The following is a 23,000-nucleotide window of genomic DNA, read 5'->3' as shown; positions in this document are numbered from 1 at the left end:
TACTACAAAAACAGTCCATAATTTTGTTGGGAGGTATAGCTTGTCTGTTAAGAAAATGTAAGCATTGTGGAAATGTGTTCACTGACTGCATATTGGGTGAACACGACATGAAATGTAAGAATGGTATGGCCACAACAGACCGATGCTGTGCTAATTGTGTTTAGAGTTTTGCAAATGTGACAACTGTTTGGACAAACGCTTGTTAGCGACTGGAAAAAACTGTAATCGCTTCTCGTTACCCCACGTATACTACACGACGCACGATGAAGGCCAAAATCGGTCCGATCACTCAAAAATCGGCTCAAAATGGGCCTAAAACCGCACAGTGTGAGCCCAGCATTAGAGCAGCAATGTTTGTTCCCCTCAGAGAAAGGGAAGAATGGGAAAAGGAAAACACCTGGCTGGAAAAAGTTAATATGGGCATGTGCAGTGAATATCAGCGCTATGTGGCCAGAAGTGTGATAATATAATTTATTTTGTGTAATAAACAACTGCAAGAATAGATGATTACAACAAATAGATGACTAATACATAAAAGTAATACATAGATGAACAATGATGATGAGTTATGATGCGTAATCATGGGAACAAGCGGGTTTACAAACAGGAGCAGCTGATTAGCATTAGAAAAGCTGAAATAATACCTCAACTGAAGCCAATTGTACTAAATGCACTAAATGTGCACTGTTACAAGAATGTTTTTCTTTCTATTGTTTTCTATTATTTTAAGTTAAGCAGGACAGAGTTCTTTTAAAGAAAGATTTACTTATATTCTCAAAAGTTAAGCATGACAGGCTTCTGTTTAAGAAAGAGACCTGTTTTATTGTGTTAATGTTGTCATTTTGAGCTAAAAATAAATGGCTAAATGATCATTTGTTTCACATGTGTTCATATCACAAAGAATAGAATATGCATCTACTTAAATCAAATTCAAGTCAAATGGTTAAAAAAATAATTTCACACACAAAAAAAGAGCTAGAAAATTCACCACACTGGGAAGGGTGAAGACAATTGGGTCGCCCGGCCCTGGCCACGAGGTGTCCCTTATTTATTTTTCAGGGAGTTGGCAACCCTAGCAGCCAGTCACTTACTGACTAACACTGCAAAACATGATTGTTGGAAGTATTAATTTTAATTTCAATTCAGGTTACTTTTTTTGTGCGCAACGCAGATTTTCTGTGCGCAGAGACCGTGCCAACAGTGCGCAACTGCGCACGTGCGCAGCTTAGAGGGAACATTGCTCTGGAGAGGCAGATGTCTCTTCACAAAACTGCAACTTTGGACCTAATGGCTGACGGTTCAAACCGTGACCTGGAACGCCTCCCTGAATATCAATTAAGTCATTTCAGCATAGAGGTTGCCCTACCTTTTAGCAATGAGCAAACTTATGACCAATATAGTAATTAAAAGAGAGGAAGGCCCTAACATCAGGCAATGAGAGAGTGGGGGAGGCCAGCTTTAACCTTTTTTTTTTTTTTTTTTTCAGTGACAACGTTTATTTTCTCAGCAAGTGCACACAGTCAGAAAACTGAAACGTGAGTTTAACAAGTACTCGAAGCAACACCTAAACCTAAGGGGTTTATGCAGCCTGAGCTAAGTAAACAATCTGGTCGCTCGTCAGTGAAACTGCTGTTCCAAGGATTGGGCTGAAGGGAGAGTCAAACTGGTTGGCTGGGTCCGGGGAAAGGGTCAGAGTCATTGCTGTGGGTGGTCAGTAGTGGCGTGGAGGGGTGAGTGGTCTGGGTGAGTGGTCCGAAATCTGAAATCCCTGGCGTTGAGGCAGGGAGGCAGGCAGGTGCATGGGGCGAGAAACCCGTGAGACTGTCAGGAGGTCCAGATGGGTGTTCTACAGCGGAGATTCGTGTCTGGCAACTTGGTGCGTGGACTTTGTGAGTCAGGTCTCTCCATCAGCTGCTCAGGTGGGGTCAGTGTACTTGGAACGACAGATGTCCAACAGCAATGTCCACACATCACTGATGTCCTTGGAAGTTTTCTCTCTGCCCCCCTCTCTCAGACATTTTTAAAGTCGCTCATGGTAATGTCCAAGAATCTGATTAAATTTTTGGATGTCCTTCCTCTGTGTCCATGCTAGTTCTGACCCACAATGCAACGGTTCTGCCTTCAGCTAAATTCTGGTCATGTGACCGTTACACTGTACCTCAAACAAACTTTACAGCAAGGTGTATAGCTCATTTACACAGCCTTTAAAAAATTATAATTATATTTATTGTATATAATTATAAAATATTATATAACAATATTTTATAATCACATATTTTAGACAATTTAAAAAAAATCTCATTAAAATAATTTTTAATCAATTTCAGCAAATAAATTAAATACACACAAATCTATGACAGAAACATATAAAATAAACCCCTTTTTAAACTGTCTCTGGCACACTTACAGCTCCCAGTCAACATTTAGCTTGATTCTTACTGGAGTGACAACTGGGGTGTTCAAAGCTTTCATTACCAAACTGTATGAATTCATTTGAATTACAGGTGTAAAGGTATGTAGATGGCATTAGACTGAAGGGGAACAGTGACCTTTCTGGAGGGGCCTGGAACCCAAAGGCCCACAAATATCACTGCGAAGAACACAAAATGCATATAATACACCACCAACAACTTCTTCTGTATTCATGTATTTTTTCCACTGGAGGGAGAAGCTGCACTGCTAAAGATCCACAAGTGCTGTGGAGGCACACAGATGGTTATTGTAGACATGAACTGTAGTTTCTGTGAGTGAAAGATGGGTTAAATTTTTCTCTTGAACGACCTGTGTTTTAGGTCCGTATCCCTACTTCACCATGATCTTTAAGGAGCTGAAGATGGAGGGATTCTTGCAAAGTAGGTGGGAGCACAAGCACCCTGAGACCCTCAAGAGACTGTTAGCGTGGGTGAAAGAGGTTAGTGTGAGCCTTTTCTTTTAAATAAAGATATAAACATGCTTCCCCATGTTTCTGTTGTGATGTATTGTATTTGTGATCTGTGTATTGTGCGTCCACAGGGCAAACTGCAGTGTCGGGAGCGCGTCACAAAAGGCTTTGATAACATGCCGGCTGCTTTTATGGGGATGCTGCAGGGAGAAAACACCGGCAAGGCCGTCGTCGCAGTCTGAAGAGTTCAATGCAAGAGAGCCAGCATTACTAATAACTGCCATTATTACTCAATCTATGAATTAATGAAGCAATAAACATAGAACAAAATAATTTCACATTAACATTTCAGCTCTTTGAGTAGTTTTGTAATCACAGAGTTTTGCCTGTGATTGATAGTTGTGTCTTTTGTCATGTTGACAACTTGACATCTGGCAACATCAGCATCAGTTTGCTTAAGTTGTACGTTTTGGTGACTTACTTAACAACACGACCACCAATGAATAAAAGAAGAGATGATAATTCCAGACTCAGGGTTCTTATCCTGTCATTCCAGCGAGTATCTGTGTGTGCAGTGCAGATCTGTTCTGCTGTATTAATGCCCTGTTCACAGTGACATGATCAAAGTTCTTTGTATGCACAGGGAGCGAATAATAAAACATTTTAATTTCGATTGAATCAACATGGTGTGTGGTGGGCTTCATCTTTGAGACTGCGGTTAGCTGTAAATCTGAGGTGAATGGAATAATTATATGTGCTGCTTTTAAGGGCCTGCCTGGTCGACGGGATTCAAGTTGTGCATCAGATATAATAGCACTAACACTTAACATCTGCTACCAATTTTAGCCTTTTGTCAAGGCTTCGGTGAAGTTTAGCTCCATCTCTTTCATCCATTTAATCTCCAGGAGAGTCTATGTTCCTACACTCTGCTTCTATGAAACTCCCTAATGAGGGTATGAAAATGTGTGTGACCGGCTGAACGAAGCCTGTAGAAAGCGCTTGGAGTGCTCAGCTAAGTAGAAAGCTCTATATACTTTTTTTTTTTTTTTTTTTTTTCGCCTGTCCCGTTTGGCTCTTTTGCCATCAGAATTGTTGTCTAAAGGCAAAGAAAGATGCCCAACGGATTTACTTTACCAAATTGACCATCCCAGCCTTGCCGTAATGGTCCATTTGATTCACCTTTTATTGTTTATTTTATTTTCACTTACTGAATACGGGACAGACTTGACTGGGGGAAAGAAGGGGAGAAAGAAAGAGGGAAAGAGAAACAGCTGAGAAGAGGGACGGGGGAGAAGGGCAAAAGACAAAAACCAACAGAATGAGCAGAAAAAAAAAAGAAAAAAATGCATATATCGATCACCTGGATCACCTGCTGAGAAAGAAAAAAGAAAACAAGCAGAAGAGAACAAGAGTAATAGAATAAACAACATCACAATGATATATGGGAATATGACAGTAAATACTAAATATTAAACATTATTGTGCAGCACATAAGATCAACATAACACAGTGTGCTTTGAGGTAGGAGCCAAAAAGGGTGTAGTTTGTGGGTGTGATCACCCGTGTGTACACCTGTGAGCATGGACGCGCTTGTTTTTTCAAAAGGTTCCTTCATGTAATGATCTGCTAGAGGGTGTGGGGGGGCCGCAGCCCCGTCCTCCAGGGCATGAAGCAGGTATGGAGGAGATCAAAACTCCAGACATCCAGAGGCCCCCAGAACACAAGAGACCAAGGAAGACCAACAGAGGGGCAGCCGCGCCACTGTCCCAGAAAGAGCTGAGGAGAGTCCCAGATGAGGGGTCACTCAGCAGCCGCGGAGCAGAAGCCAGGGGGAGTTGCAGTGACGCGCCCGTGAGCTCCGCCGGCAGCCAGCCATGCCTGAGTGACCGAGCCCCAGGCCGAGAGGCTGGGGGCACCCCACCTCCGAAGTGGCCCGAGCGAGCCCCAGGCTCCAGGCCCCGATAAGCGGCCGCCAAGGAGTGAGCCGGTGTGTACCTGGACACCCATCCCCGGACACAAAGAACCACCAACGCACCGATGTCTGAGGGAGTCCGCCACTGGCAGGGGAAGTGGTGGTAGGGGGAGATAAGTCTCCAAACCTTGGAGGGCCTGAGATGTCCCCAGAGAGGTGGCGCCTGATACCCAACCTGACATATAGACACAGACATACAGGCACACACAGACACAAACATCCATTCCCACCCTCATGCTCTCATATGCACTTACTCCACACTCAACCAACGTGGAGACAGACATAAAGAGACGCTGTACACACGATCACACTCCCCAAGCGTACTCTACAAACCGGGTCTAGGTACCCTTGCCCCTGGAGGGGGGAACTGCACCCAGACCCAGGTGGTGTTACCCTTTTCCCTGCGGTGGGGGGAGGCAGACCGCCCCGACTCCGCAGCAGCAGGGAGGCCCCACACTCCAGACCGCAGTCGGACGGCCAACTCCTCCTCCTAGCCCCCCCGCTCCAGCAGGTCGCAGAGAATGGGGGTGAGAGAAGACTCCAAACCTCCCTCCACCCGCTCATTGTAATGTTGATGCATGTGTGTTCTAAGGTGCATTTAAAACCCAGGAGGGCATGGAGCTACCTGCCAGAGAGCAGCAGGTGAGCGCATGGTCCCTCCTGCTAGCCCTCAATGTCTACGTGTATTTAACATTGAGAGGTGGGCAACGACGCCAGCGGTGGGGTGTACACCCTGATGGTACTTTGGATTCCGTGTATCATGCCCACCCCCAAGATCCTATATGTATGTGTAATGAGAGTGTGAGTAATGTGAATGTCTAAGTTGTGGGATAAAATTGAGGCAGAGGCAGCCAGAAGGGGACAGGGGGGGTGGTAGCCTCCTCTGAGGAGAGGAAAGCTCCTGCGAGATGTGACAATCTTCCCCACCAGTTGAAGAGCCCCCCAGGTGGCTCGATGCACCGGCGGCACCCTGCTCCAGGGCTGGGCCCCCATGCACCCACCCGCCCACAACCAACACACCAACCAGGACCCAAGCCCCCGAGGCCCGGCCCGGGCCCCAGCCCAGAGACGGAGCGCCCCCAGAACCTCACGCCCATCCCGGACCCACCCAGGGGCAGCCAGGCTACCAGGTCAGTAACCCACGTCCGTCAGCACAGACCCTCCCCTAGCCCCGCTGCACGCAGCCGCGAGGAAACAGTCACCTGAGAGCCAACAGAGCCCCTAACCGGACATGACCGCTACCCCGGGTTGGGCCAGCTTTAACCTGACGGATGAGAAACAACTATTTGGGAACTGCGACACTGCCTCACTCCACCCCGGCTGAAGCTAGAGATCAGAGAGAGACTGGTACCACTAGCATGCCATGAATTTCAACTACAGGAAGAGGCCCCTTAATCCCACCCACAGCCGCGATCTGGATATTGCACAAATAAATAATGAAATAAAATAGACTGAAAGTTTAACTTAGTAATTAGGAAGTCCTGTGTTTGGGTTCAATTTTCCGTAAACCTGACATTTTGTCTCTGTTTTTTTTTTCTTATAACTGTTGCTTCACACTAACGGTGCCTATTCCATCTAAAAACAGCAGCATGGTTTCCATATGACACAGAGTGATAACTTTGATTGAACCTGGTTGATTGAATCTTGATTAAATTTGTATTGTTGTTCTGACCACTTTGCAAAGACAAATTAAAAACTCACAAAGACAACCAGCTTGTGTGTAATTCAATTTAATCCAGAATTTCATAACAGTGGCCAATTATGTTTATAGGCCATATTTTCACCAATATGTTTTAAATATATTTAAATAAACTTTTAAAATATGTAATATCATATTGGTACATTTCCCTGCAGTTTTATTGTCCAGTATTGTGTAAAAACATTTCCATAGTAGTAAGGGAAATTACTACAGTTTACAGTAATCTGCACCACTGGAAGAAAACAGGAAATCACTGCAATTATTACTACTAACTCACTTTTATTTTGACAGAAATATTTTAGAGATATGGATATATGGTTTTCAGGTGAATACAGATAATATGTATTATAATTTCATTGTTAACCTCCCTCGCCACCACCATCATAGTTACACTGAATTAAACAGATAACGAATGGGATGCTGCTTACAGAGAACTACATGCAGGTTTTTTTCTGTAGCTTCTGTGATTCATTGCAAGCAGTTTCTTTATCTCCAGAGCTTCTTTCACAGTCAGGCTCTTGCAGAATCAGCAGTCACCTTGTGCTCCAACCAACAGAAAAGAAAATCAAGCTGCTAGATCTTAATATAACACATGTGTAGTTTATCTCTTGAACACTGGAGGACCCTCAGGCACTCTGGAGTTAATGATTTAGAAGCCTTTGAGAGTGATTATTAATGTACTTTAAGACACACTTTGTTGCTGCATTTTTGTGTCCTCTTTGTGCACTGGCTAAGGAGTCAGAACATGTGTGACCAATTTCAGCTGTTCATATATTTGAACATTGAGTTAAAAGGTGACAAATGTCAACAGGTCTCAGGTTTTAAAATCTTCCCTTTTTGTTATTGTCAACATTGGTATTGAAAGATTAAAACTATCACATCTAATATCACCACACTAATTTGCTGGACACAGTGTAATTATTGCTTTGCTACAAAGTCTAAGCAAGTTAACAAATTAATTTACAATCTATACTGAGCTAAAAATGGCTAAACAAACAGTTTTTTTCTGTGATAAGCACACTGAATACAAAAATTAAGTTAAAATTAAACCAAGGCACAGAGATATCTGATAATGATGATTAGGCAGGTGGAAGATCTCCAGGTTTTCACTGTACTTCATTTGCTTGTAAGAGTCACATTCTCCTCTCTCGCAAACTGAAAAGAAAACAGAAATCCACTCTGGTCAGATGCTTACCACAATGCATGCTACTCCAGGTACCTCCCATCCCTTTCATTATGAATCACATATAATATGATGTAAAATTTGATGTTACCTTTTCATCAGAGGAGGTTGGCAACTTCTTTCCTGTGTGGATCGTTTTGATCTTTGTAGCCCTGGTTAGCGATCCAATTATTAATAGTAGTTAGATGGTCATCTGTCATAACACCTTTGTTTTTAAGCTGGTCAGACCATTCCTTTACCATCTTTTCACTGTGGTGTGGAAAACTTTTTTCAAAATCTTTAAGTCTGCTTTTGCTTATATTTGTATTCTGGAAGTTTTTGAAGTTCCTGCTACTATCCAACCAGAATCTTGGCATTGAACCAAGGATTGTCAGCTTGAAAGTACCCACAACATCATTACTATTTATGGCTGCAGCCAAGAGGTCTCTGAAGGCTGGTGATTTTGTACTGGGAAATTCACGATGTACTTCTGCAGGCACATAAACTGTTGGAAGTTCACGGTCATGATATTTATGTACATCAGAAATGTTCCCAGTAGATGAGTTTGTTGCCACTTCAAGCATGGCTTCTGCTAATCTGCTATTCTGGTTCAATTTTCTGGCCTTCAATATGCTACTGACTGGTGGCTGGTGATCTGCATTGATGAACTTTCCAATTCCTTTATTTCCTTTTGCATGTGTTTGCCAGTTTTTGTATTTTTCTACTTGGCCAACTAATTTCTGACGTAACTCTTTGCTTTCTTTTATGGCTTGTTTGGGTGCAGTTCCCTCTAACATGTACCAGTCCCCTCCCCTGATTGTTTCAGTTAATTCTTTCCGCTTGATGAAAGGCTCCCATTGGCCTGGGTAACTGAGGAGAGCATCAGCCTCCACAGATCGAAGACGATTTGCTTCCACAGTGATCTCTTCTTCACTGGCTTGTGGTTTCATTCCACGTGCCCAAGCAGAAAACAGACAGCTCTTGCCTTTGTTGTCTATGCTCACTGTCTGGTTATTGATGTGCACATCATAATGGCCATCGGGGTATTGGTCACTCTTTGGTCTGTAGATCAGGGTCACAGTTTGATTGGCATGTCGAGTGTCTGGGCTCAGCTCCTGCATTTTGGTAAGTCTTCCATTGCTGTCCTCTGTTAGGATGACAACTTTAGTGCCAGTGGCTTCTGACAGGACTCTGATATCAAGGATGGTGCCTGCAGTCGTGGAGTTCTTGATCTTTTCAGCATGTGATCGTGAGCGCTGACCTGCCTCTCCTTCAACTTTTAGGTTAGAATTTGGGTGTTTTGGCATGTATGCAATGTATCTGTTTTCCTGTCCTGCTCTGAGCTTTTCCTCTGTTCTTTCACTCTTTAAACCCTTTCTCACATATTTACCAATAACACCATTTGCCTTGTCTTTAACAATAGAAACAATGTGACTGGAGAACTTCTGGTGGAAAACTTCCACCAAAGCATCAGCCAATAACGTACTGATGGTGCTGCCTAAATCCTGCTTGAAATCTTTCAGCAGTTTAATGTCTTCTGCAGACAGATCACTTACATTCACAGTCTCTGATTTTCGTTGCTTTTCTTTAAATATTTTCAGCTGTTCGTGAAAATTTGAAAAAAAGTTGTCTGACAGGCTGAGCACTGCACTGATGGCTTCTCCTGCCAGTGTGACCATGTGAACACCTTGTATAAATGTCAGAATTGTTTTTGCTGTTCCTCCAGTGTGTGATTTAGCTTTTTCAATCACTTTGTAGAGGGATGAATTCAGTTTGTTCTGCCAGCTGAGGTCTTCATGGAATGGCTGTATTGCAGTTTTGCTTAAGTCTGTGAAAACAGACTTTCTTCTCTCGTCATTCAGGAGATCATGAAGTTGTTTTTTGTCCTCAAGGTGTGAAAGAATAATGAGGTCTACTAATGAAGATGACGGCTCTTTTTCTATTTTTAATTTCACTTCGTGATCAGTTCTCTCTTTCACCTTGCTTTTGATTTCTTCTAATATTGTTTTAATTATTTCATCTTCTGCCTTTCCCAGTCCAAAGGTGATGAGTTCTTCTGCAATTTGTTTACCTGTGTGTTTTACTGCATTCTTCATATTTGTCTTTAAAACAACACTGAAGCCATCTTTAGCTTGTCTAGAGAGAAATTTTGGCATTGACTTAAGCTGTTTGCCAAATTTAACTAAGGATTTAAAACATTTGAAGCCCTTTGAAATCAGCTTTCCAACTCCGAACCCAATGAGAGAGACACCAATAGAAATGGCTTTTTCTATAGCCCATGACTTCCAGCTGAATTCTCCTGTCACCATGGCCTCAATGCCAGTGATGCAGTCTGATATTCCCTCAATAATCAGTCCCATTCCAACTTGAGCAAATGTTCCAAATGTAAATGCAATGAGCAGTGCTCCTCCAACAATCTGTAAAACTCCAAGAAAGAACACCAGCAGACCTTCCCATGAGAAACGAGGCCTTTCTTCCACAGAAAATACATATTTCAGACCTCGTCTGTAGAGATTGTAAGCTTCATCTTGGAGATCTTTATCAGCATCTGAAAATAGTGAGAACATTGGGGATTTTGGGGCTATTGCATCCCTCCCTTTCTCTCTTATTTCTCGTAACTTTTGGATGGCCTCAGTAATGTTTTTTTCAAAGTAACTATACATTGTGGACCTGGTTGATAACTGTTTTTCCAGGCTGGTTGTGTTGCTGTTGGCTGAGTCTGCAGAGGACATTTTTACAAACTGAAGACAGACTATTAGTTCCTCATTAAGAAACCTCAAAGATTCCTGTGCCTTTGTTAGATCATCTATGGCCTTAGGGAGATAATCTGATTTCTTTTGTTGTATAGTACAGTATGCATGATTGTAAAATGCTACAGCTGCCCAGCTTTTATCCTGTTTCATGGCTTTTTCAAACATTATGGCTGCAGCATCCCACTTTTTTTCATCCAGTGCAATATTTCCAAACTTGATGTAGTGATAAATGCTGGAACATGGTGAAGTCTGACTTTCAGACTGACTTTTTGCCTTTGACAAATCAGCTTTCAGACTCTCTTGCAGTTCATTTCTCTTCAACTGATCAATTTCTTCTGATTTAGTTTGCAGCCAAATCCCCCAGAACTCATTCATGATGGCAACAACAGCTCTTTCCTCGTCTCCATCAGTGGTGTCATAAATATCTTGAAGTGTTTCACAGTATTCTGAAAACAGGTCCTCCCGCAGTTTCATCTCAGCAACATCGTTCATCATGTAACTTATCTTTTCTGCTGCAAGTCTGTCTCTTGTGCTCTTGGCTTCCTCCAGAGAGGACACTGTGCTGAAAGATGGCTGCAGGTGTTCAGTGGAAATGATTATCTGAGCAGATCCAGGTTTACCTTTGCGTGCAGTTCTTCCAAAAGCCTGGAGTTCCACTCTTGTGTTCTCAGCAAGGAAAGAGAGGATCACAAATAACCCTCCATTATTGTTCACCTCTGTGGACACTTTAATGTCTGTGCCACGGCCGGCAAGGTTTGTGGCAACAATGACATCACCAGGAAGCAGCTCCTTGTCTATTTTACTCAAACTGTCTCTGTCACTGCGGCAGTAGAGAATCAATTTTTTATTTGGGATGCTGCTCTTCAGCTCTTCGTAGATCTCTTTGGCTTTGTTGATAGTTTCACAGATCACCAACGCTGCTCTTCCTTCTCTGTATGAATTTGGGGAAATCTGAGCCGTGACCACATCTTTTATTTCAGATTCCCATTCTTCAGCTGTTTTTTTCAGAGTACCTTTGACCTCAAATAACTTTTTCCTGTTGAATGTTGGTATTTTGCACACAGAGAGATTTGGATACAGGTCCTGCAAAAAACTGAATGTCTGCTTTGCTCCCCAGTGTTCCTGTTGTTCCGTATATTTTCCCCTGGTATTTCTCAAAAAAAGAAACGTTGGAAATGTAGTTTGTCACTGTTGAAATTGTGCTCAGTTTGACTTGGTGTTTAATCTCCACAAACTGCTGCAGACCATCACCCCATTTCTTATTCAGTTCAACAATACCAGTGGATCTGAAGTCCACTGGACAGACGTTGTCATTTTCTACGACATATTCTTGTCCTTGTTTCAGTAACATTGCCAGAAAGGCATTCTGAACCCACACTGAGACTTTCTTCTCCACCAGAGTCTTCAAGAATCCAGGAATGCTGATTTTGTCTTTATTGTTTTCACATGGGGTGTACTGAATACTCTCAGAGATCAATTCTGCAATGGGCTTGACAAGAACTTCTTCTGACTTATAGAGAGGACAACACAATCCTTCCTCCAAGACAAGAAATGAAAGCTCTGGGATGTCCAGGTCATTGTATGGACTGCACTTTTGAAGACAGAGCAGTCCCTTGTCATCTAGCGTGTAAACAGTAAAGCCGTAAGGCACATAGTCCTCAATTTCTTTGAAAAAGTCAACCATAGCATCCTGACTCACTGTTTTCAGTTTAATGAGAAGTTCATGGTTTTCACTCTTGTAGATATCTTCTGAAAATCCTTTTGGCACAATGTTGGATTCTTCAGCAATAGTTAAAATGTCCATTGGATCACTAATTTCAGTGTCTTCTGTGTTCATTGAGTCATAGATGGCCTTGAAGAATGAAGCAGGAGGACCTCGTACAAATGTCTGATGTCCTGTAGATAGGAAGCCATACTGACTGACGTGGCTCCAGATCATGGTGAGAATAATGTTCAGGTGCTGCATGGAGACCATGGGGCTGGACAGGTATGTCAGCTGCACTCCCTGATCCAGCAGCAGTGAGTCCACTTCATCGATAATGATGCACTGAAAGTTACGATCAGGCCTCACATCCTTCATCTCAAATATTTGGCGAAGGTGATCAGCAGCAAAGGCTTCAATGGTTCCATAGACCACGTCCTTCTGATAGCATTCTTTCCGATCTTTATCCTCATTTTTATTTGTGTTTGTGTCGACTGTAATGCCAAAGTATTTGTAAAATTTGGCCCATTCTTTAGCATCTCTTTGACATAACACAGAGGAGCTGGACACCACATCCACCTTTTCACCTCTAAGCACACGCAGCACTGCAAACATTGCTATGACACAAGACTTCCCTTCTCCAGTTCCCATCTCCAGGAGCTTCCCAGTGTCAGACAAGGCCAACAGGCACCAGCTTATCATCTGAGTTGCCCTGGGAAACCACTTCCTTTCATCTTTGTGGAGGTGTACAGCATTGCATAAGACTGCAAGAACTTCCTGAAGGTCCTCTGTCTCCATGCTGTGACTCAGAGTCCTAGCTCGCCGTATATCTCTCTGTTTTTTAATTTCACCAGTTTCGATGAGGTTTGTTACATGAGTTACTATGTTGTATGATTTACTCAGTGTTTGTTCGTCAATTTCTTTCATCTGCCGTATTTCATAAAAAAGGTTGTCAATGCTTTCAGTTTTCTCATCTTTAAGGCTCTTTTCTAGATGCTGGATCAGATTCTTAGTTGTGCATGAATCTATGAGCTCAAGGAGAGATTTATTGTTTTCATCTTTCCACTTGGAAGAAACCTGATATGTTTCCACCAAATGTAAAATCTTCATGATGGAAATACAGCTTTTATCATGATGGTGTATAGTTAATGCTTCAAGAACGTTTAAGGCCTCTACTGGTGACCAAAGTCTTTGTTCCCCAAGATTTGAAACCATCTCAAAAACTCCTTTGGTTTTTTTTTTTTTTTGAGTCTTGAAATTGTTCCACACAGGCAAATAAAATCTCCAAACACCACTTGCCTGCAGGATCTGTCATGTTTTTAACAGCTTCTGTTTCACTAACAAAACTTTTCATCAGATTCTCCAGAAAGGTCAAAATGAAGATCTCATTAAAAAGCAGTTCCTTTCTGGTGATTTTCTTTGAGATTGTGATGATTTTATTGTCAGTGATTGTGTCTTTGTTTAGGGTACTGTGAAGGACCTGAAAAAGGGCCTTAATAAACATGTGTATCAGTCCCACATCTTCACTGTGAAATTTACTCATGAGGTTCTGCAGGACCTCCGCAGCAAACACCAGGGAGTCATCGTCTTTGAGTCTTGAAAGTTCCAGAGCATGCAGAGCACTGAGACTTTGTTTTTCAATAATAAATCCACGACTAAACGGTGTATGCCCTGTTTCCATTGCCTCTATGCCATGTTGAACATAATCTGACACAAAATCATCCATTGTACCATAAACAATGTCTGCTTCATAGACATCCTGGAATGATGGGTCAGTCTTCTTCACGTTTGTGTTAAGTGAAATGTTAAGGTGCTTGTAGAAGTCAGACCACTCCTTTGTTTGCTCCTCTGAGTGAAGATCAGAGCTCAGCACAATGTCCAATTTGTTTCCCATGCAGACTTGCATGGCTGCAAACATGGCTGTAACACATGGGTCTTCTTCCACACCAACCAGTTGTACCACTCCACTTTTATGAGTCAGCACCAGTCCACACCACCGCACCACCTGCCTCACTGTGGGCCACCGGCCTCTTATGTTGAACACTGCTTTGCAGAGCTGACACAGACATTTCTGTATGTTGTCTGCATTCAAAGATTCACATTTAAATGAATCTTTCATAAAAGTTTCTTCTTTTGGTACATTTTCTGTATATTTCAGGACACCAGTGTTAATGTTTTTTATCATATCAATGACAGAGTCATCCAAATTCCACAACATCTTTACTTCTGCTAGAACTGCAGTTACACTGTTCTCATCGTTTCCTCTTAGAGTCTTTTGTAAATCCTGACAAAATCTCTCAGCAGCAGCAGATTCAAGGAGCTGGATTAGAGAGTGCCCACAGTCATCTATCCAGTCTGGTGGTATGTCATACACTCGTACCAAGGTAAGGATTTGAGTTATGGAATCATCATCTGCATATTTCTGTGACAGTGCTTTAAGCAGAGTGACTGCTTCCATTGGAGTCCATTGGTTTCTTTGTACAAGTTTGAGGAGCATTTCAGTGGATTTTGAGTGGGCTTCTTTTCCATTTAGATCTGTGAGTGTGAATAAGAGAAGCTTTAAACACTGGATTTCCATCTTTAAAGTGAACACAGAGGCTCTTCCAACTGCACTCTGCAGTGATGATGTGAGGGTGCTCAGGAATTCAATTATAAAGAGGTTCTCAGTGGAAATCTCATATTCTGCCCATTGTTTGGCTATGAGGACAGCATCATTATCAGATCTGTCACGGTCATTGAAAACATGCATCAGGTTCAGATACAGGGCTTGAGACAAGAGGAAACTCTCAAAAACACCACATGCTGATTGGCTGATGGATACCAAAAGGGACTGCATATGATTGGAGATGGTTTGTAGGGAAACTCCTTCAGATATTTCCAGAGACAGAGCACAGAGCTCTGTGATGAACACCTGAGTGTGCTGCAGAGTGCTAATGGATGGAGGAGCACGAATCCACTCATCAAACAGAAGTTTGTCCAGGACTGAAAGGATCTCACTGAGCTGATTCAGATTGAGATTTGAAACTGGGAGACTGCATTTCACTGAGAGGATTTCAAGAAGGTCATCACTGTCACTACTTGATTCACAGTAAGCTGCAAATTCATCCAGACACCCTATTAGAACATCTCGCTTGGACTCACATTCATCTAAGATGTAGCTGCTCAATTGTTTCTCAAGCTGCTCTTTAGCTTGTTGGTGAGATTCCTTTAGTCTTTGACTCAGTTTTTCTTTCTGTTGCTCCTCTCCTCTCCTCTTCTCCTCCTCTCTTCTCCTCTCCTCTTCTCCTCTCCTCTCCTCTTCCCTTCTCCACTCCTCCTCTCTTCTCTTCCTTTCCTCTTCCCTTCTCCACTCCTCCTCTCTTCTCTTCCTTTCCTCTTCTCTTCTCCTCTCCTCCTCTCTTCTCCTCTCCTCTTCCCTTCTCCTCTCCTGCTCTCTTCTCTTTCTTTCCTCTTCTTTTTTCCTCTCCTCCTCCCTTCTCCTCTCCTCTTCTCTTCTCCACTCCTCCTCCCTTCTGTTCCTTTCCTCCTCTCTTCTTCTCTCCTCTTCTCTTCTCCTCTCCTCTTCTCTTCTCCTCTCCTCCTCTCTTCTTCTCTCCTCTTCTCTTCTCCACTCTTCCTCTCTTCTCTGTCTTTCCTCTTCTCTTCTCCTTTCCTCCTCTCTTCTTCTCTCCTCTTCTCTTCTCCTTTCCTCCTCTCTTCTTCTCTCCTCTTCTCTTCTCCTCTCCTCCTCTCTTCTCTTCCTCTCCTCTTCTCTTCTCATTTCCTCTTGATCTCTGATTGGCTTATTAAAGCAATAATCACACTCATATGCATCATCGTAACCAACTGGTCTGTAGTATTCACCTCCATTGAACACATATACGTATCGCCCATGAATAGTACTTTTGTAGAAGTCATCAAATGATTTGCATGGAGGCAAGACTTTAAAACATTTGCAGCATCTCAGGGAGCTTCCCATGTTACTCTCCTTTGGTAATTCATTACCCATTTTTGATGTTTTGGTGTCTAGAAGAAAGGTTTCTAGAAGAAAAAAAAAAGAAAGAACAACTTAATGATCACAGACTACCCCAAGGCAGTGCCAGAGCATTTAGGCAAAAAGTATCACTCAAGCGCTGGTTTAGGTCATCTCCCAAGACAGGATCCTGGGATCAATTGGGATAGAAGGCAGAGGCAGTGATACAGGAAACAAAAATGAGCCTGCCAAGCTGGTGAGTGAGAAAGGGTAAAGAAAACACTGCACAAACCTACGCTGCCCAGCCTTTTCCTCACAAACCACGATTATTAACAAAGGGGATGAGCTGAGGCTACAGCTGGAAGATAATAGACTCACTGGGGACTGCTGCAGAGGATTTACCCAGCAAAACCCAATGCACTTGTCAATACAGAAACCAGAACTCAAAGAAACAACAGCAAGGTGGGGGTCTTTCCCTTTATATTAATGAAAAATGAGCAAATAATACTAAGACTGTGGACAATCACTGCTCTCCAGACTTAGAGTTTGTGAGATTTTTCTTCCTCGTGAGATTCAAGCTATTCTGACCACGGCACTAGATATAGCTTCCAATGCTAAATCTAACTCAGCCCTTAGCCTTCTACATAATGCCATTCACACCCACCTGAATAAGAAAGATGAATAAGAAGCAGCACACATTAAAGCTGACGTCTTTAATCATGTGGACTTAAAAGTAGTGTTCCCCAAATTTCACCTGCATGTAAACTGTGCTACATCTGCGAAAAGGATAAAGTCTGCTCCAACATTAAACAGAGCTACTACAAAGCCTCACCATCACCCGCCTGGGCCAGTTGGACCACATATCCCTGTTTATGTTGCCAGCTTACATCCCCCTCGGGAAAGGTTTTATTAGAGACAGAGCTAAGCATTTTGCAATTTGGCATAATTTGTAAAAGTTTCAATTTCTCTGGTATTGAACAGCAGAAATTAGGCTTTCTTGTCAGAGGTCATTTTTGAAAAAGTAAATAAATAAATAATAGTGGGCGACAGTGCTGTAAAGAACAGTAGACTGGTGAAAAAGCTTGCACACAATTGCAGCCAGTGACATATTTACCAAAAGAATCTTTGAAAAAAGTGGGATACAGTAATATTGTTTTCCAATGGAAACTAAAAAACAGGTCACTGCCTATTCAAATACACTCAGCACTGAAGTCATTAGACTTAACCGAGTAATAAAACAGATTTGCTCCTGGGATACACTGCATTGGCCGTTGGAGTCTGGGGCTCAAGCTCATATATGTGTGGAAGTAACAAAATAATTTCAGAGTATTTAATCAAATAAATGTTCAGTTTATTCCAAAATAGAAAAGGCTTTTACTTTGAATTACATCTCTGCTCTCCTTGTAATATATGCATTCAAATAAAATAATTTGAATGCAGCTAAACAGAAACAACATAAAAAGACATTACATTTTCAACTTCGTTTAACCCGATTTAAGCCTAGAAGTCTTTTACCACATGTTGTGGGCATCTGTTGAATTAACAGCAGCCTTTTTCTTCTTTTAAAGAAAGACATAAACTCATCATTTCAAATCCTGTTTGTAAATTGCTTCCATTTTACATTTTAAGCACCCCCAAAACAAAAGCTTCCCTGTCAACTTGTGGCATCACGGCAGCATCTTAGTACCATCTAAGTATGTTTCTCTAAGTAAAAAGGTGAATGGTGATACTGTCATGTTTGGAGTTGGTTCAAGTGTGGACCCAAAAGCAGACAGAGGAGGAGGCAGATTGCAAAGTGAAGCAAAACTAAATATAACATACATGAGACAAGAGTTTCCAAAATAAACCAGGAAATAACTAAAGCATGAGAACACCTTACACAGAGATGGGTGGTATATACTGAAACAGTGACTAAAAGCAAACTATAACCAAGAACTAAGCTAGATAGCAAAACTGTAAATAAGAATAGCCCAAGGATGAAAACAAAGAAACTAACCATGAATATTTGTAATAGAAAACTCCAAAAACTCAAAGCACCATAACACAGGACACCCCAAAATAAACATAAAAGCAAATGACAAGATTTTAACTAGCTGTCTCTCCAGCAATATGTTATATTGTGGACTGTATTGTGGACGCTGTCCCCAAATCTTAAATGAATAAATAAGATGTCATTAACACAGCAGTAGGCCCAGGCTATAACTAAACAATGGACACTCCATGCAGTTGTGTCTTACATACTTGGCTTTGAAATGACGACTCTGGTTCAGTTTTGTTGAATTCCTATTTCCCGACTCAAGCAAAGGAGTGCGGAGTCGGGAAATAGGAAAAAAGGCCACACTTCAAATTCTTGCCAACTAATATTTTTACGTCCAGTAGATGTCCTACTAGAGCAAATGAAGCTTCAAGAAGCTTTGCGCTGGGGTGAACCAATTGGATGAAAAGCTTCAATGCTTCATGAAGCTTCATCTGCCCATCAGTTATCATGTTACTTGTTTTAATATCAATCTAAAACTTAATATTTGACCGAATAAAACTTACCGCAGCAGCAAGAAAAAATGGCGACCGAAGATTCTGAAATGCGAAGCTCCACAGGAAATGAAGGCGTGGTCTAATTTAACACCCACAGTGTTAAAATGCAGTAACGACTAAAGTCCACACTTACACTTTTCAGGAATCAACTCCCGATGTGTTATTTTAACTCGATTAAGTGTTGAACTAACTCGGAACTCTGTTGAAATCTACTAACACTGAAAAATCAACACTGGCATTTTTGCTGTGTATATGTGAGGATGTAGAAACTGTGAAGAGAGAACGGGGGACTGAGAAACAACAAGGGAAAAGCAGAAGTGCAAAATGCTAACCGGTGTCTTATTTTACGAGTAATATCTTTGACAGCCCATGTTGCTCATATGCAGAGGAATTTGGCTGAAAGTCTTTTCTCCTCAGTGCATCTCTCCATCAGTATTTTCTAACTGTATCTTTGGGAAATATAAACATGCAAAACAAGTCCATCTAAGCAACACCATGCAGCTCTGTGTGTCTTCATAGCTCCAAATTAGGTTAACTTAGTGTGTGCACAGTAACCTTATTGCCATCTGTCAAACAGATTATTTAATAGCCAAATCTAGAAATGAACACACACACACACAACACACAAAATACAGCACTTACTTTCTTGCTATGTCAAAATAAAAGCAATACGAAAACAACTTCTCATCATTAAGTTTTTTTTATGCTTTATGTGTAATAATGGCCATAACTCCTAGTAGTTAATAGCCCTACTTTATGATAACCTCTTGAAGTTAAGCTAAAAGTCTGCGCATAAATCACATTTTGACTAAAGAAATATGCATTAAAATCAGTCATTTAATCAAATCAAATTTGATTATTGATCACATATAAACAGATATGAAAGAAACTCCTTAGCTCACTCTGGATGTGCATGAAGTGTTCTGAAGTCTGCCACATATAAAATAACACATTTATGCTTTTCACCTGTCTCTTGGTGTGATTTCCTGCTGCCTCGACGTAAAGACAAAGGTACACGTCTTTGCTTCAGAGGATGTCCAACACCATCTGGGTTTACAGCTGTGTCATCCAGAAAACCACAGTTTGTGTCCCCATCGGAGCTTTTATTCTGCCCGTGAGTTTCGTTTTGAGTCGTTTTAACGGGACATGTTATGCTTTGTACGTTTTTTAAACTTTCTGTTTTGGGGTTGTTTCACCAGCTATTTACTTTTGCTTTCAGAGTTAGTCATTTGAGCTGTTTGCAAAGGTCAAGGCATGTAAGGGCTTAGAAACGTGACACTGAAAACAAATGTTGACTTTTCAGATTAAAGATATTTTCACTTGGACTATTCCACCAGGCTCCTCTCACAGTGGTACATCCCATCTTCCCAATATAGAAAAGTCACGTGTTTTCTGAGAAATTTTGTTGAAATGTCCTTAATTTATGGTTGACCATAAAACGACAATGATGCATATTAAGTAGAAAACCTTGAATCAATAAATAAGTGAGTATAAAAGTTTGTTATGGTTTTTTTTCTCATTAGATTTACTCAGTTATTGCTTTTGGTTTTTTCTTTTGTAGATGGAGTGACTGAGCAAATGGGCTGGGTGGGACTCTCCTTTACAGATATGATCCAGACCAGTTGGAGGCAGAATATCATACAATTAAAACAACAACAACAACACCAACAAAACAAACAAAAACAAAAAAAATTCTAAATTTTTAATATTGATTTAATGAAATGAATAAACCTGTGATTTTAATGCAAAGCTGCCTCTTGTTATTTACATGTTAGAATCCTAATGTTTAATGGTAAGGTTAAAAAGGTTAAAAATATTTAAAACAGCATCATCACAACATTCATCCTGCCCATACATAAAGAAGCACAATAGTTTAAAGTGTTATTAGTAATTTGCTGTGTATCAGCAGAAATACCATTGAAGTCTTACTGCACTTTAGCAGTGACCTCGCTGCTGTTTCAGTATTGTGTTAGGGTACAAATATGATCAAGGATCAATGTCAGACTTCAACATATATATTCAGTTAAATTCAGTGATGGGAATAACAGCTTTATAAGTAACGGTGTTACTAATGGTGTTACTTTTTTCAGTAACAAGTAATCTAACTAATTACTATCATTACAATGCCATTACCGTTACTAACAAGAAACTTGATCACTTCAAGATGACAAAGCAACAAGGTGTTATATACCAGTTTTTAAATTGTGTTGATAGGCCACGTAAAACCAGAGTCATGATAAACAGTATATACGCGGCGTTTTTTCCTAAATACTTTCATAACGTTTACTTTCTAAGGACAGCGCTACACTCAAAAAAATTATGGTTCTTAAATGGTTCTTCAGATGTCTTCATGGTTCTTTAAAGACCCATCATACGTCAAAGAACCTTTTTATTTTGTGGATGGTTCTTCAGCTATTACAAATGGTTCTTTAAAGAACAAAAGGTTCTTCATCCTTAGCAATCTAAGTTTGATGGTGTAAATGGCATAAATATTTATGCACTATAACGAGGCTGTGAATTATACTGTGTGTTTTCTTTGTGTGCATGTGTGTGCGAAGGGGGAGGGCGGATTACCTGGCAATTACCCTTTAAGAGAAGATGGTAGGAAACTGAATATTCAAATAAAAGTTAGAAATATTTGCTTAAAAATATACTGGTGGCAGGGGTGGGGGGACCTAAAGACCCTAACCCCCCCCCCCCCCCCCCCCACACACACACACACACACACCCCTAACCCCACAAACCCATTATGAATATGGTGAGTTAACAAACAGTAGACACAATACACACATTCAAATACTGTACTTTAGTTTTAAATTTTAATAAAGCATTACTATTTTCTACTCCAAGGCATTACTTTTGAGATTATTATATATTTTTGAAAATATAGTATAATGATAATACTAGTTATTGTAAACTTTACAAACCACCCAGCAGTATGTAAAGTCAAATTATAAAATACAAGTAAATAACAATTGCAGAACAGAATGTCAGTGTAATGAACACACACTTCGTTTTGACAAAGCGCACTGCTTAGGTAAATGATCTGAGTAGTTGTTCATCACTGAGCAATTTGTTAATATGTGTTTCGAGCCAAATAAATGACAGGGAGAGAGAGTGACGTCAGAACACGTCATACTATAACCTCCCGGGAGTGGATGGAGGGGGTCAGTCGTTGCGATGCGCATGCGCAGACAGAGTGCGCGAGCGGCGGGCCTTGACCTTTCGGGAAAAAAACCACTTTCTCACGGCCGGTGTTCCAGATCTACTGGCGTTTAGATCAACTGGCGTTGGTCGAACAGATGTGTGTCAGTCTTGCGTTTCAGGAGCTGCTACCGACAAACCAGCAAAAAAACGCCAAATGTGTCATCTGTGACATTTGTGAGGTTGTCTCAAACACACTCCGTCAGTCTTGATGCTGTTGAACAACAAAATGCTTAAAAATGTGGCGAGTTTACCTGGTGATATCCTCATGCGCGACGCGATCGCGAAAACAGCAAACAATTAACACCACGCCGTTGTTGTTCACAGGACACAAAGAGTAAACGATCGGGAGACTCTTGTCGTCGTTATCGTTCCCCTCGCACGGTTTATTTCTCCGAATTCAGCGTTTTTGCTTCACAACTACAGCGTGCTGTTTACTTTGTGCACTAACATGGAGTCGAGTCAACCAGCGCCACCTCTGGCCAAGTGCCACAGCCTACAGCCAGATCAACCTGTGACACACATCTGCACCACGTTTGAATTCGTGTCATGCACATTTGTACCTTTCAATTGTGTCTGTTTGTGCGTCATGCAAATAAACCTTTGGAAAGAATGAAATGATATCATATATTTATTATCAGCCTACATTTGTACAAAATTCCAAATTATATACACAAAGTCATAGAAATCACCACTCCAATTGGTCATCATGATTTTAATATTCTCTTTTTCCATAACAATGAAATACACCTTGGACAAATATGACACATCAATATTTCATTAGTGTTGTAACATCACATGTCGCTAGCATAGTCTGTCTGTGTCTTTTCCCTGAAAATGAATATTTCAAGCCAATATAGGCAATTCATCAACATGGCTGGAGTTATATACAGTCTGTATAAGTGTGGTTAATCTAATGAAGATTTGTAAGGAGACGGCAGTTACTGTGAATTCACAGCAGTTACACAGTGATTAGTAATAAACAGCCAGTGAGAGTGAGTGGATATGACTGTTCCCACCACTAACACATGACCATAGCCCACTACTAGATTAACTTGTGACACATCTGCACCTGCTGCTATGATCACAGTGAGTAGAGGCTGAGTGGCTGCACTTACCCCTGGTACATCCAAATCTGCCCAC

At 41.3% G+C, this 23,000-nt stretch overlaps 1 long non-coding RNA gene and 1 pseudogene across 1 annotated transcript; one reads left to right on the top strand and one right to left on the bottom strand.

Moving 5' to 3' along the window:
- Positions 1-7,833: 7,833 nt before the first annotated feature.
- On the bottom strand, positions 7,834-16,157 carry LOC146647889 (uncharacterized; annotated as a pseudogene).
- Positions 16,158-16,454: 297 nt separating this feature from the next.
- LOC146647888 (uncharacterized) lies at positions 16,455-20,296 on the top strand. Its single transcript, XR_014908399.1, has 3 exons — positions 16,455-16,583; positions 19,659-19,767; positions 20,215-20,296. It is a non-coding gene; the product is annotated as an uncharacterized LOC146647888 (long non-coding RNA).
- The last annotated feature ends 2,704 nt before the right edge of the window (positions 20,297-23,000 follow it).

Source organism: Rhamphochromis longiceps, linkage group LG18 (assembly GCF_057381845.1).
Source record: "Rhamphochromis longiceps isolate RC_006_pf linkage group LG18, R_longiceps_female_GT1.1, whole genome shotgun sequence".
Classification (NCBI taxonomy): Eukaryota; Metazoa; Chordata; class Actinopteri; order Cichliformes; family Cichlidae; genus Rhamphochromis; species Rhamphochromis longiceps.
The sequence above is the reverse complement of the archived record's forward strand: the minus strand, read 5'-3'. Positions and strand labels throughout refer to the sequence as shown.